The sequence below is a fragment of the Pan troglodytes genome, chromosome 23, assembly GCF_028858775.2.
Source record: "Pan troglodytes isolate AG18354 chromosome 23, NHGRI_mPanTro3-v2.0_pri, whole genome shotgun sequence".
Classification (NCBI taxonomy): Eukaryota; Metazoa; Chordata; class Mammalia; order Primates; family Hominidae; genus Pan; species Pan troglodytes.
Genome location: NC_086016.1, coordinates 35,158,579 through 35,172,018, shown reverse-complemented (window position 1 = coordinate 35,172,018; position 13,440 = coordinate 35,158,579). Strand labels below are relative to the sequence as shown.

The following is a 13,440-nucleotide window of genomic DNA, read 5'->3' as shown; positions in this document are numbered from 1 at the left end:
CAGCAGTTCCCAAATGTGGGCCCCTGGACATCAGAAGTAATCAAGTAACTAGTTTCCAGTACAGATTCATAGGCCCTTCCCAATTTCTGATCCTTGCCACTTTCTGTCTTATTTATTATGCTAGTCATTCCACCAGTCCATAAACATGTATTAATATAAAGTATCTTCTACATGCTTGCTGGTCTGTTAACTGTGTGAGAACAGGGGCTCCATGTGTCTTGTTCAGCCTCAATGTGTAGTACAATGCCTGAAAACAATATGCATGTATTCATTTAAAAATAGGAGCATGTGCCTATTATCTGTCCAGCTTATCTAGGCACTGGGATACAGTGATCGACAAATGTGCCCCCTACAACAAAAATTTCAGAGTCTAGTGGAGGAGACAGCCCAGGAATCAATACATCACAGCATCATGACACACACTTTAACAACGTGTATAAACATCTCCTACCTACTGAATCCACTTTCACATAGGAGCCAGAGAGATCTTCCCAAAACTCAAATCCAGCCACTGTATTTCTTAAAGGCAACCCATAAATATCTTCATAGCCTGTGGCTCCTCTTCCCAAAGTGGGGTCTGTAGAATCCAGGTACATAAGTGTCTGGGAAAGAAGTTTTCATGGTCAAAAACCTTTGGAAGACTCTGGGTTAAACTAAATGAAATCAATCAAGTTTCTTTACTGCAGGATTTGTCAGAGGCTGCATGATACCAACATGTCTTGCAAATCTCCAAAAGGGTAGGAGGTAGCATTCACTACTTTCTCATTCTTATTTGATGTTGGCTTTTTTTATTTTTTTAAATTTTTTATTTCTGGCATGTGTTGAAGGACTAGTGTTTAGAAAACAGACTTTGGAAATTCTGGCTGATCACATCACGCCCAGCTCTCCACGATTGCCTGCCAAGCCTCTGCTCCCACTCCTGTTCTGTTGTTGCACTTTAAGAAACCCAAACTACTTTTTACTTTCGAGCCTTTGCTCATGCTGTTCACCCTTCCTGCACATTTCCCCAAGTCCTATAACTTCTCCCAGAACACACAAAATGTGCCTGGAACACTCACACATGTTCTTGAAGATTCCCCTCAGACACCACCTCTGCCAGAAGCCTCAGCTGTTCAGGTGCCTCTTCTCTATGTTCTCACAGTCCCGCCCCCTGCACAGTACTTAGTGTGCTATGCTCTCACAGTTGCACAGAACAAGAGCTTTTGGAGGGAAGGGGTCATTACAAGGCTTTGTTTATCTCTGTTCTATTACCAGGGCTTTTCAGTTTGTTGCTATTGATATTGGGGCTGGGTAATTCTTTGTTATGGGGGCTGTGCTGGTTGCTTTAGGATTTTAGCAGCATCACTTGCCTCTACCCACTAGACGCCAGTAGCACCACCACCACCACCTTCTCTAACCCACCCCCCAAGCTGTGAGAACCAAAGATATCCCTAGACATTGCCTGATATCCCCAGAGGGATCGAAGTCATCTCTGTTGCAAACCATTGTTCTATACATAGCACAGTGCCCAGCATTCATTAAACAAATATTTACTGAACATGTACTAGACCCCTGGCCCAGTGCCAAGCACAGGTAATACAAATGTGAACCAAACACATACTGGGCATTTAAGATGCTTGCAGGAATTGCAGGTCCTTGCAGGAATTGAGAAATAAACAGACTTTATTAAGAATGTAATAACAGGCCAGGAGCGGCGGCTCATGCTTGTGATCCCAGCACTTTCGGAGGCCGAGGCGGGTGGATCACCTGAGGTCGGGAGTTCGAGATCAGTCTGACCAACATGGAGAAACCCCATCTACTAAAAATACAAAATTAGCGGTGTGCGATGGCGCATGCCTGTAATCCCAGCTACTTGGGAGGCTGAGGCAGGTGAATAGTTTGAACCTGGGAGGTGGAGGTTGCAGTGAGCCATGAGCCAAGATCGCGCCATTGCACTCCAGCCTGGGCAACAGGAGCAAAACTCCGTCTCAAAAAAAAAAAAAAAAAAAGAATGTAATAACAGTCATAGTTGCATGAAGCAGAGAGACATTTACCTATTTTTTTGATTTGTTTTATATCTAGAGCTCCTAGGTCAGTGCCTAGTACATACAATGTATTCAATAAATATTTGTTGATGGATCATATTAGCTAAAATTTATAGGGTACTTATGGTGTACCAGAAAGTATTCTAAGCACTTTATGCATATGAAATTATTTTAGCTCATAATGAACCTAATAGGTTCGATTATTACACTCATTTTACAGATAGGGAAACCAATCCTGGAAATTGTAAGTCACTTGGCAGTGATCATGTGGTGAGTATGAGGCAGAGCTGAGACTTGAGCCCAGGCAGCCCAGTTTCAGAATCTAAGTTCAAGAGCCCCAAGTGTTATCTCCAACGATGGCCAACATTTACCGAACTTTCCTTTGTGCTTTAATTCTCATACTTAACATCAGTTTATTTGAGAAAACGTGACACAGACAGGTTAAGTAATATCCATTCTCCCATAAGTAGTAACGGGCTGAGCTGAACCCTGTGCTCTGTCTGGCTGTGAGTGCCTGAATCTTTCATCACTATGCTTCATTGCCTTCATTATGGAAGTGAAATAAAGCATTGTTAGACGGCCGAATGAGGAATGGCGTCTAAATGGCTTCTGCATCCCTCACACTGCAAGCAGGAGTCTCATACATAGACAGTGCCACACACATGACTTGAAATGATGGCGATGAGGTATAAGGGATGAAACACTAGACTAGGACTGGGAGATCCAACTTGTCCTCCTGGCTCTGCCACAGAGTTTCTTTGTAACCTTGTGGACTTCACAGTCAAACACGCCTCCACTTAAGTCACAAAAATGAGAGGTTTCTAGTTTCCTGGGTTCCCTCCAGCTCTGATGCTGATCCCAGCAGCCACAGCCCTGAGTCCACCCAGAGAGCCCCTTTTCCATCTTGGAGGCCAACCAGGTAAAGCTTTTCCTTCAAGTGTTTTGATTGGTTTGTTCACCTCCTGAGGCAGGTGCTGTTTTGGTTGCCTGGCAACACAGTGATGGAGACTACCAATTCCCAGAGGAGCAATGAATGAATGAGCAGAAATAGTCACTCTGGGAGCAGTGGCCACAGCCAGAGGAGTGCATTGCAGAATTCCTAACTCTGTCATTTATTTTTATTTATTTATTTTTTTGAGACACAGTCTTGCTCTGTGGCCCAGGCTGGAGTGCAGTGGCGCCATCTCGGCTCACTGCAAGCTCCACATCCTGGGTCCACGCCATTCTCCTGCCTCAGCCTCCCAAGTAGCTGGGACTACAGGCACCCGCCACCACACCCAGCTAATTTTTTGTATTTTTAGTAGAGACGGGGTTTCACCGTGTTAGCCAGGATGGTCTCGATCTCCTGACCTCGTGATCTGCCCGCCTCAGCCTCCCAAAGTGCTGGGATTACAGGCGTGAGCCACCGTGCCCGGCCCCAACTCTGTCTGTCTTGAATGTGCTTTGCCCGTCCTGCTAGTATAGCAGCGTAATGGAGATATTTGGGGGAAAGAAGAAGAATTTCCATTTCAAAGGTGGTAAAAATCTTTAAGCACAATCTCAAGGGATTAAAATGCTACCTGCCCATAATGAGGTGACCCAATCACAAAAATCACAACCACAGGTGTGCTTTAGTATTAATAATAAAAGATTTCCCTCCATGTAAAAAGCCATGGTTTTCTCTGTTCCACTTGCTTTTAGTGATACATTCCAGGTTCTGGATTTCAGGACAGGACATATAAATTGGTCCAATTGATCCTCATGATCATCTCACAAGACAGGGAGAACTGAACTTCAGTAGACAGAAAAGTCTTTTTTTTTTTTTTTGAGACAGTCTCGCATTGTCGCCCGGGCTGGAGTGCAGTGATGCGATCTCAGCTCACTGCAACCTCCGCCTCCCAGGTTCAAGCGATTCTCCTGCCTCAGCCTCCTGAGTAGCTGGGATCACACGTGCCCGCCACCACGCCTGGCTAATTTTTTGTATTTTTAGTAGAGACGGGGTTTCACTATTTGGCCAGGCTTGTCTCGAACTCCTGACCTCGTGATCCATCCGCCTTGGCCTCCCAAACTGCTGGGATTACAGGCATGAGCCACTGCGCCTGGCCTCAGAGAAGTCTTTTAGAATGGTTAAAAGCAATGCTTTTCAAAGAATGTGGATGTGGATCTGGGTTCAACTCCTGACCCTGGCACTCTTAGAGTGTGTGACTTTAGTAAGTTTCTTAGCTTCTCTGAGCCCGTACGTCTCTATCTTTAAAATGGAGGTATTAATACCTATCTTAAAGTGTCACTGAAAGAATTCAATAAGAAAATGAAGGTTAAATACTTAGCAGAGAGGCTGGTGCACAAGTGTATTATTATTAATTATTACTATCATTATCATTATTGCTTAAGATCACACACACTATTTAAGTGGTAAAGCTGGGATTTGAACCCAAATCTCTAGTAATGCCAAGGTAAATGTTTGCCATTATCTCGTTTCTTCTTTGAAAGGAAAAGTCAAAAGAATGTATTCTTTCAATGACTATTTTTCAGCCACTATGTGATATAGCATTTTATAGACCAAGCAGTGCTTTCAAATGCCTTCTTTCACTGATTATGGTATGCTTACTCCTCTGAAGTCCAGATGGAGATGGTTTTGAAGAAAGCAATGATCTGCTTCTGGAAGTTAAGCTCTGCTCTCCTTCCAGGGGCTTGAAAACCAGGAGAGGGAGCCCCTCTCCCAGTGTAGCGGAGCCAGTCCAAGCAGAAGGTGACCAGGATTGCTGCTGGAACTTAGCATCCAGTCTCACAGAGCCTGAAGAAAGGCCAGTCAGCTGGTCCTCCTCTCATGCCTGTTCTGCTCGACACAAAGGACTGGAAGCATCAGTGTGTCTCTGGAGTCCAGCATGGAGGTACCGGTGTGTGGCCAGATGGCTGGAGTTCAGGCTGAATCTGTTCTTGCCGATGGCAAGTTCTCTAACTTTCAGCCAGGTGCTTCTCCACTGCCTCCCCGCAACACACAGGGTACAAATTTAAAGCCAGTCGTCTAGCTTCTGTTGCTACTTGCCTCTGCTTAGAATAGCTGAGCCGCATGGATCTTAGAAATCTCTCTCTTTTGCATGTCAATCATATCTGAATAAAGTGGTTCTTTTACAAAAGAAAATCTTTTCCCTCTCTCTTTTTCTCTCTCCCTCTCTTTCTCCGCCTTCAGTTCTTTTCTCCTTCCTTCTCTCTCTCCTTTTAACCTTCTTTGTATTTGTCTTTATTTCTCTATCTCTGTCTCTCCACGCCTCACCGCCCCCTGCCCCAACACATGCACATACACTTTGCGATGGCACCTGAGCCACCTCTGGCAAATCCTGGGGCACTGGAAAGTAATGGGAAAACCATTGACTAGGCCCAAACCCCTCATTCTACAGAGGAGGAACAGAGACCCAGAGGAGGGAAGTGATTTGCCTGAGGTCACACAGTCGAATGCCCTGACTCCCAATCTCATGTGCTTTCTTTTTTATGGCACTGAATACAGAACCCTTTTTCAAGTTTCCATTCTAAAATCTTCCCATTTAAAAATATTGTACTGCATTGTTCAAATAAAAAAAGAAATTGCAAGAGTTTGGATTTTAATTAAATTTTAATTACTGTATATCCATAATAATTATAACATCACAAAAATTTAAACATAATGGAAAAGGCTAATGCCCTCTTTGGAATCCACCCACAAAAATACACATATAATGAGGTTCTCTCCTTGCTGCCCTTAGAGATAATTGTTAGCACTTTTTGTGTTTTATTTTATTTTATTTTTTTGAGATGGAGTTTTCACTCTTGTTGCCCAGGCTGGAGTGCAATGGCACAATCTCGGCTCACCGCAACCTCCGCCTCCCAGGTTCAAGCGATTCTCCCGCCTCAGCCTCCCAAGTAGCTGGGGTTACAGGCATGCGTCATCACACTTGGCTAATTTTTGTATTTTTAGTAGAGACGGGGTTTCTCCATGTTGGCCAGGCTGGTCTCGAACTTCAGACCTCAGGTGGTCCACCCACCTTGGCCTCCCAAAGTGCTGGGATTACAGGTGTGAGCCACCGCGCCTGGCCCTTTTTGTGATCTTAGAGTAGATGTGTATGTATATGTATGTGTGTGTACATACATGCTATATCCATTTTTCTTCAATTTGCCTTATTCATTCAGCAATAATGTTTAGCCATTATAACACATATGGATCTGCCACACTCTTTTTAGTGCTTTGTAATATTCCACGTATATGGCCCTGCCATTGTATACTTACCCATTCCTTATTGATGAACTGTTGGATGATTTCAGACAATGCTACAAAGGATATCGTCATATTGTGCCCTCCTCCTTCAGCACGTAAGGGAACCTGTCATTAGGGACAGTCCCTAGAGGAAAAGCAGCTGATTTGTGGCACATGAGCATTTTAAATGTTGAGACAACCTCATCTCCTTTCTCTTGATGCACATTGTCGCTTGAGGGTTACTGCTGCCGAATTATTCCTTCCACACCAAAGAGGAAATGAGATAAAATATTTTCTTGATTAAATAACACCACATGCACGGGAACAGATGGGTCTAGAAAATAGATCATGCACAGAAGGGATAAGCTGATGTGTAAATGGAAGAATTTGAAAGGTGTCCAGAGTCCTGTGACAAAGCACAACCCCTGTCAGCCTGCAACCATACCTGAGAGTTCCCTTATTAATGGTCCTCCTTCGGAGAAAAAGTATTCAGTCTCCAGAAGGCTCTTGTAAGAATATAAATACACTATCTCAGAAGGGTGACACGCAATGCATGGATTAATTAATCAGTTTAACCAACAAAGAAGTGCTAAAAACTTGAACAAACCAGTTCCCTTCTCTAAGCAACGATAGTACTAACTTTAGAGGGTTTTGTGAAACCTAAACAAAATAAAAACAAGCAAATGCTATTAAAAAGGCTTGACAAATAGTACATACTCAATATAGTGTAGTTTTTAGGATTGGCTTAGAGTTATAAAGGACAAAATAGATACACATTTCAAGCTGGGTACATGATTGTGATTGGAAAATGTTTGGTGAGGAAATGTCTTCACTAGGGCGTAGTTAGCCCCTAACATCAGAAGGCACTTGAATGGTTCATACCCATTGTTCCATGGTCCCTCCAGCCCTACCTTCTCAACCCTGAGAAGCAGCTATTATTATGAGGTAGTTGAGGCATAAAGAGTGTCTCACACCTAGGAAGTTCAGAATTGAGACCCAAGCCAAGGTGTATATGATTTCAAAGCCCATTTTACTTTTTTTTTTTTTTTTTCAAAAAGACGGAGTCTTGCCCTGTTGCCCAGGCTGGAGTGCAATGGTGCGATCTCAGCTCACTGCAACCTCCGTCTCCCGTGTTCAAGCAATTCTCCTGCCTCAGCCTCCCAAGTAGCTGGGATTACAGGCGCATGCCACCATGCCTGGCTAATTTTTGTGTGTTTAGTAGAGACAGGGTTTCACCATGTTGGCCAGGCTGGTTTCGAACTCCTGGCCTCACGATCCACCCAAAGTTTGGAAAAATGAAGAGGCTAACAGACAAGAAGTTGAAATGAAGACGCTAGACAAAGTCCAGGAAGTGGACCTGAGACGTTAACTTCAGCTCAGGGCCTCTCAACCTTGACTATACATTAGTGTCATCTGGGAGGCTGAAAAATACATATAACTTCTGAAACCCTGGCCCCGCTCCCTGTCAATTGATTTGGTTGGAGCATCAGGGGCCAAGGGCATCGGAGGCCAGGTCACTGGTGCATTGTAAGTTCTAGAGGTGATTCTAACATGCAGCCAGCAGTGAGAACTGCTGCCAAGGTGTTTTCATGGATGTTCCCACTGGACTTAGTCTTCTCTCTGCCTTGCTGCAGCTGCTCCCTGGTGAGTCGTGGAGGCAGATGTATTAGAACAGCACCTTTGAAAGTGACATGATCAGCTAAAACCTTCAAGCACCCTTAATTACAAATGAACACCCACTGACATCTGCCTCCCTTTAAGGGGGACTCCAAGGACTTGGAAACTTAGTTCTCTGGTTGCCATGACAATCCTTTGCAACGTCAGCAAAAATGCTCTGTGCTGCAAACAAGCTAGCACAAAAATCTCCCAAAGTCTTCAGCTCAGAATGAACCTCAACACCAGATCAGGACATGTCACGTCTGAGCCTTTACTCAGGAATCCCAGGAAAGAACCATAGATGTTAGGAAATTCTAAACACTCTCTTCATTTGACCAGGTTTCAGAGATAAAACAAATTGCCTCATGTTGAGGAATAAACTAATACTTTCAAAATTTCTTTTATTCTATCCTTAACTTCCCCATCTTCCCAAAAGATTTTTTTTTTTAATTCAAATAGGAAACAAGTGAAACCAAACAGTTCTAATTTCACCCTGTCATTGACACTCTGGATAGACTCAAGAGTACTTTACTCCTCCAGCTGATAAAGCTTAGCATTTTACCCCTCAGGGACAGGTTTGAATTTGTACCCACACTCCCATCAGTTTTCACACCTAGCAATTCATCTTTAATGATATGGAGTTTAGGCACCATGATAGGTATGTAGGGGAAAATATTAACGAGCTTTTTCTATCACCTTAAAAATCTTGCTTTGGATGGACAACCAAAAAGACTCCATTCTTTTCGGTCTGTATGGTTAAGTCTTAGCTAAATGAAGTGGAAACTGTCCTGAATTAGGGCCTAGGTCCCAGGTATAGCTCTGTCACTCACCAGCTGTATTACATGACACGAAGCTGTGTGTGCTAAAATCACACATGGCCTTTGTTGTCAGACAGAACTGAGTTCGAGTTCTCACCTCAACTATGTATTATCTATATGACCTTGGGCCACCCTCCATTTCTTCATCTATAAAATGAGGATAATAATACCTCCTTAACAAGATCGGCATATGGGTATATAAAGCATTTAGCAGTGCCTGGTACATAACATGTGTTCAGTAAATGGTAGCTATGATTATAATAATCTATAAACTGTGAATACTATCTATTCTGCCTACTTCGCAGGAGTGCATATGAAATGAGGGAATTTATATGAAAGTACTTTGAAAAACTACAAAATTTACATACGAGAGGGCTATTTCTAGAGTGGTTTTGTTATTATAAGAGCCTGCTCACTTAAAAAAAAAATCTGTTAAGAATAGCAGACTTGGGTTCTTTTCAAAAACAAATAACCTTTTAAACACTACCACCACCACCCCATGGGGTTGGATTTCTTACTGAGTAGTGAGGGAACATGTATACCTATCACCGTGTGTGCGTCCATCTGTATGCAAATTCCTGCGCTGAATTGTTGCCCTGGGGAAAGGATCATATGATGCAATATGTTTCTTTTCTTCCTAGATCCATGAGGATTTTTGGTTAAAAGCAAGAGAAATAATTGGAGTAGCTAACACAAGAAGACAGTTTTAACAGAGATGGGAGACTCACAAAATAAAATTGGGTAGGGGACAGGGATGGCAGGACCAAACTTGAGAAACAGAAATCTAGGAAATTCACGAGGTTGGGCGGCAAGATTCATGACCAAGAGTCCAGGAAACTGCTGCCACCACCGTTACTGTAAGCAGGCAGTCTTATGTCCAATTTCTCTCTTCATCTTTGTCACTTTCAGGTGAGGGAAAGTCCCAGGAGTGAGCATCCAATAGGCTCAACTTAGACAACATCCTTTCTTCAAGGATTTTTGGAGTAGTTGGGGAGTGGCAAATTGTGCAAGAATCTGTCCTTGGGAATTGCCAGGTCACCATACCAAAAAAAAAAAAAAAAAAAATCCCCCAAAAGAAATGTGGAGTACAAATAGAAATAAACAAGTCTTCTAGGAAGCCACCTTTTGTCAGCTCTCATTCTACTGATGAAGAAGGTTCAGAGAAGTTATTCGAGGACTTAGTGTCAGGTCTCCTGGTTCCTAATCCGTGTTGACCCTCCTACACAAAACCCAGCAATTTATAAAATCATAAGCGATTTCTCCAGCTTTAAATGATGTCTAAGGTGGAGGAGATAGGAGTAAAAGGGACTGACTCTACAGAAAGTGATTTTCTGTTTTCAGGCCTTTTTCATTACATGAGCTCAGTACATAAGAATAAATAACGCTAGAATGCAGCTGACCTCCAATGCATGATGGGAGAACCTCATTACTGCAAAACCCTTGGTGATATATATTGAGAAGTGGCTACAATACATTGAATTTTCAGTAGAAACCATTAAGCACTCCTGCATCTAATTGCCATTTTTTCTTATTCAGAGTGCAATAAAAAATAATTTTCCATGCAATAATTTATCTGGCTTTCATCTAAACCTCTATCCCATTCTGTTTCCTCTTTCCTTCCTTGCTTCAGACTGACAGCACTGAGGCCTTTTAGATTTACAGACCCAGACATGAATACACACCTTCCATGTTTCCCCAAGCAACATTCCTGTGCATATTTGAAAACCAGTAGTTAAGAAAAATTATGATGATGTTACAGCTCCAAAGGTTACAGTTGGGAGGAGTTTTGGAGGAGCTGTGCTCTAGCCTGAGGGAAACTGAGGCTTAGAAGATATATGCCAGGTAGATGGAGGTAGGGGCGGGCCAAATGCCATTAAAGACTATGCTGGGTTTTTCATTTGGGATTTCCTTGATCCTTTTATTTCCCATTATTGTTCTCATCCAATCTGGACAGACACTATGAGGGTTTCTTTAAAGGGTTGGAGGTATTGTCTAATCCAGAGGTGGAAATAGTCCCTAAGGGGATAAATCCAGCCCATACATGGGTTTGATCTTGTCCAACAGTCTTGGCCAATACAGTCTTTTACAAAGTTTTAGTTAATTGGCCAGGAGCAGTGGCTCACGCCTGCAATCCCAGCACTTTGGGAGGCCAAGGCAGGAGGATCATGAGGTCAGGAGATCGAGACCATCTTGGCTAACGCGGTGAAACCCCGTCTCTACTAAAAATACAAAAAATTAGCTGGACGTGGTGGTGGGCGCCTGTAGTCCCAGCTACTTGGGAGGCTGAGGAAGGAGAATGGCGTGAACCCAGGAGGCAGAGCTTGCAGTGAGCCGAGATTGCACCACTGCAATCTCGACAATCCACTGCAATCCAGCCTGGGTGACAGAGTGAGACTCTGTCTCAGGAAAAAAAAAAAAAAAAAGTTTTAGTTAATTACCAGCATTTAAAAAAACTAGAGATTTAACATAATCTGAGTTTCTGGCCTCTTAATAAAAATCAGGGTCTGGCGTGGTGGCTCACGCCTATAATCCCAGCACTTTGGGAGGCCAAGGTGGGCGGATCACGAGGTTAGAAGTTCGAGACCAGTCTGGCCAACATGGTGAAACCCTGTCTCTACTAAAAATACACAAATTAGCCAGACGTGGTGGTGGGCGCCTGTAATTCCAGCTGCTTGGGAGGCTGAGGCAGGAGAATTGCTTGAACCAGGGAGGCGGAGGTTGCGGTGAGCCGAGATCACACCACTGCACTCTAGCCTGAGTGACAGAGCAGGACTCAGTCTCGATAAAAAACAAACAAACAAAAAACAGAACATCTGGTAACTCTGGGTGGGTCTCCATTCACATATGGCAAAAATCAGTTGGAGCTGAGCAGTGACTGTCACCTTAGGCAGGTGTGCATACCTCAGTCTGTCACAAGCCCCATCCCTCCTTTCTATTATACCCTGCCAACCTCACTTAGTACATGACTACCCGGCCACGTCGGTATTAAAGTTTGTGATCCTTCAGCTAGTCTTATGCCCTCTTAGTTACTGAGGTTAGAGTCACTCCCTCTTAGTTACTGAGATCATGTACTAATGCTCATGCAGTAAGTGGAAGATGCTGGGTAAGAACCTTCCCGATCTTGGAAATAGTACCATTACTCCACAGTGGCTCAAGCTAAACACCTAGGAGGTTTTCTTCTTTCATCCCTTTATGTCAACCCCTGTCATAGTCTATTTTGTGCCAATATAACAGAATATCACAGACTGGGTAATTTATAAGGAACAACAATTTATTTAGCTCATGGCTCTGGAGGCTGGGAAGTCCCAGATTGAGGGGCTGCATCTGGTAAGGGCCTTCATGCTGAGTCACCCCATGGCACAAAGCAGAAGAAGAGAGCAGCAGAGGGGTGGGGAGAGGGCCACTCCTGGCATTAATGGAATCACCTCTTAAAGGTCCCACCTCTCAACACTGTGGCATTGGGGATTAAGTTTCCAAGATATGAACTTTGGGGAACATATTTAAACCATAGCATCCCCTAAATCCAGCCTAATCCATCATCAAGGCTTCCTGTGCTACTTTTGACACACATTGCAGGGGGGTCCACCTTTTCCCTATCTTGCTGTCACCACCCTGGTCTTCATCACCATAATCTCTTGCCTGAATTGTTCCCTCCACATTGATATGACAAAGCCCTGACCCTCACGGTGGCCTACAAGGTTCTGGGTGATGGTGATTCCACACTAGTCTACCTCTCTGGCCATAACCCACTCTCCCCTTGCTCACCTCACTCAACCACCCTGGGGGCCAGTTCCAGCTTCAGAACCACGCATCTGCCGACCCCTCTGTCAGCAATGCTCTTGCTTCAGCCCTGGAATCGTTTTTGTCCTCCAAGTATCCAATATCACAAATGGCCCGGAGACCACCCTAGGTATAGCAGTCCTAGACCCCTTTCTTTTTCTTTTCTTTTCTTTTTTTTTTGGAGACGGCGTCTAGCTCTGTTGCCCAGGCTGGAGTGCAGTGGCTCTATCTCGGCTCACTGTAACCTCCACCTCCCGGGTCCAAGCAATTCTGCCTCAGCCTCCCGAGTAGCTAGGACTACAGGTGAGGGCCACCATGCCCAGCTAATTTTTGTATTTTTAGTAGAGACGGGGTTTTATCATCTTGGCCAGGCTGGTCTTGAACTCCCGACCTCTTGATTCACCCGCCTCGGCCTCCCAAAGTGCTGGGATTACAGGCGTGAGCCACAGGCACCCAGCCGACATTCTCTTGTTTTTTTCGTTTGTTGTATATAACCTACCCCCACCCCCACCCCATGCAAAGTCCACGAGGACGATAGACTTTGTCTTGTTCCCTGTTGCATCCTGGCCCTAGGGCCTAGCCCACAGCCTGGGACATTTCCTGACAAGGGGCCCTGGTTTCTCTGAGGTGCCACCTGAGGTCCGGGAGGTCAGCTGACTTTCCCAAAGGTGGATTCCAAGGACACTGCACACTTCGCACTCCCCGAGGGGCGTCTAGACACTCCTGGGACCCAGAATTATTAGCTAACTGGGCTTCTGAGTCCGGTGAGAGCTCAGAGTCTAGAAGCAACTTTCCCTGCCTGGAGAGGTGAACCCAGCAGGGAGGAGGGGAGAGGCGTGGGCGAGGGAGTGGGCGCGGGTGGGCGGGGCCGTCCGGGGGCCTCGTTGCCCGAGCCAATGGGGCGCCGCGGCGCGGGGAGGCCGGGCCGCCGGGCGGGGGCGCTCGCGCGCGTTGA

General features: G+C 44.7%; 1 protein-coding gene across 1 annotated transcript in view; it reads left to right on the top strand.

Annotated features, from left to right (window-relative positions):
- LARGE1 (LARGE xylosyl- and glucuronyltransferase 1) overlaps positions 1 to 5,102 on the top strand; it is an 851,853-nt gene extending 846,751 nt beyond the window's left edge. The window contains exon 15 of the transcript XR_010156081.1: positions 4,691 to 5,102. The gene's annotated coding sequence lies outside the window, so the exon portion shown is untranslated. The remainder of the gene's footprint in view (positions 1 to 4,690) is intronic.
- The last annotated feature ends 8,338 nt before the right edge of the window (positions 5,103 to 13,440 follow it).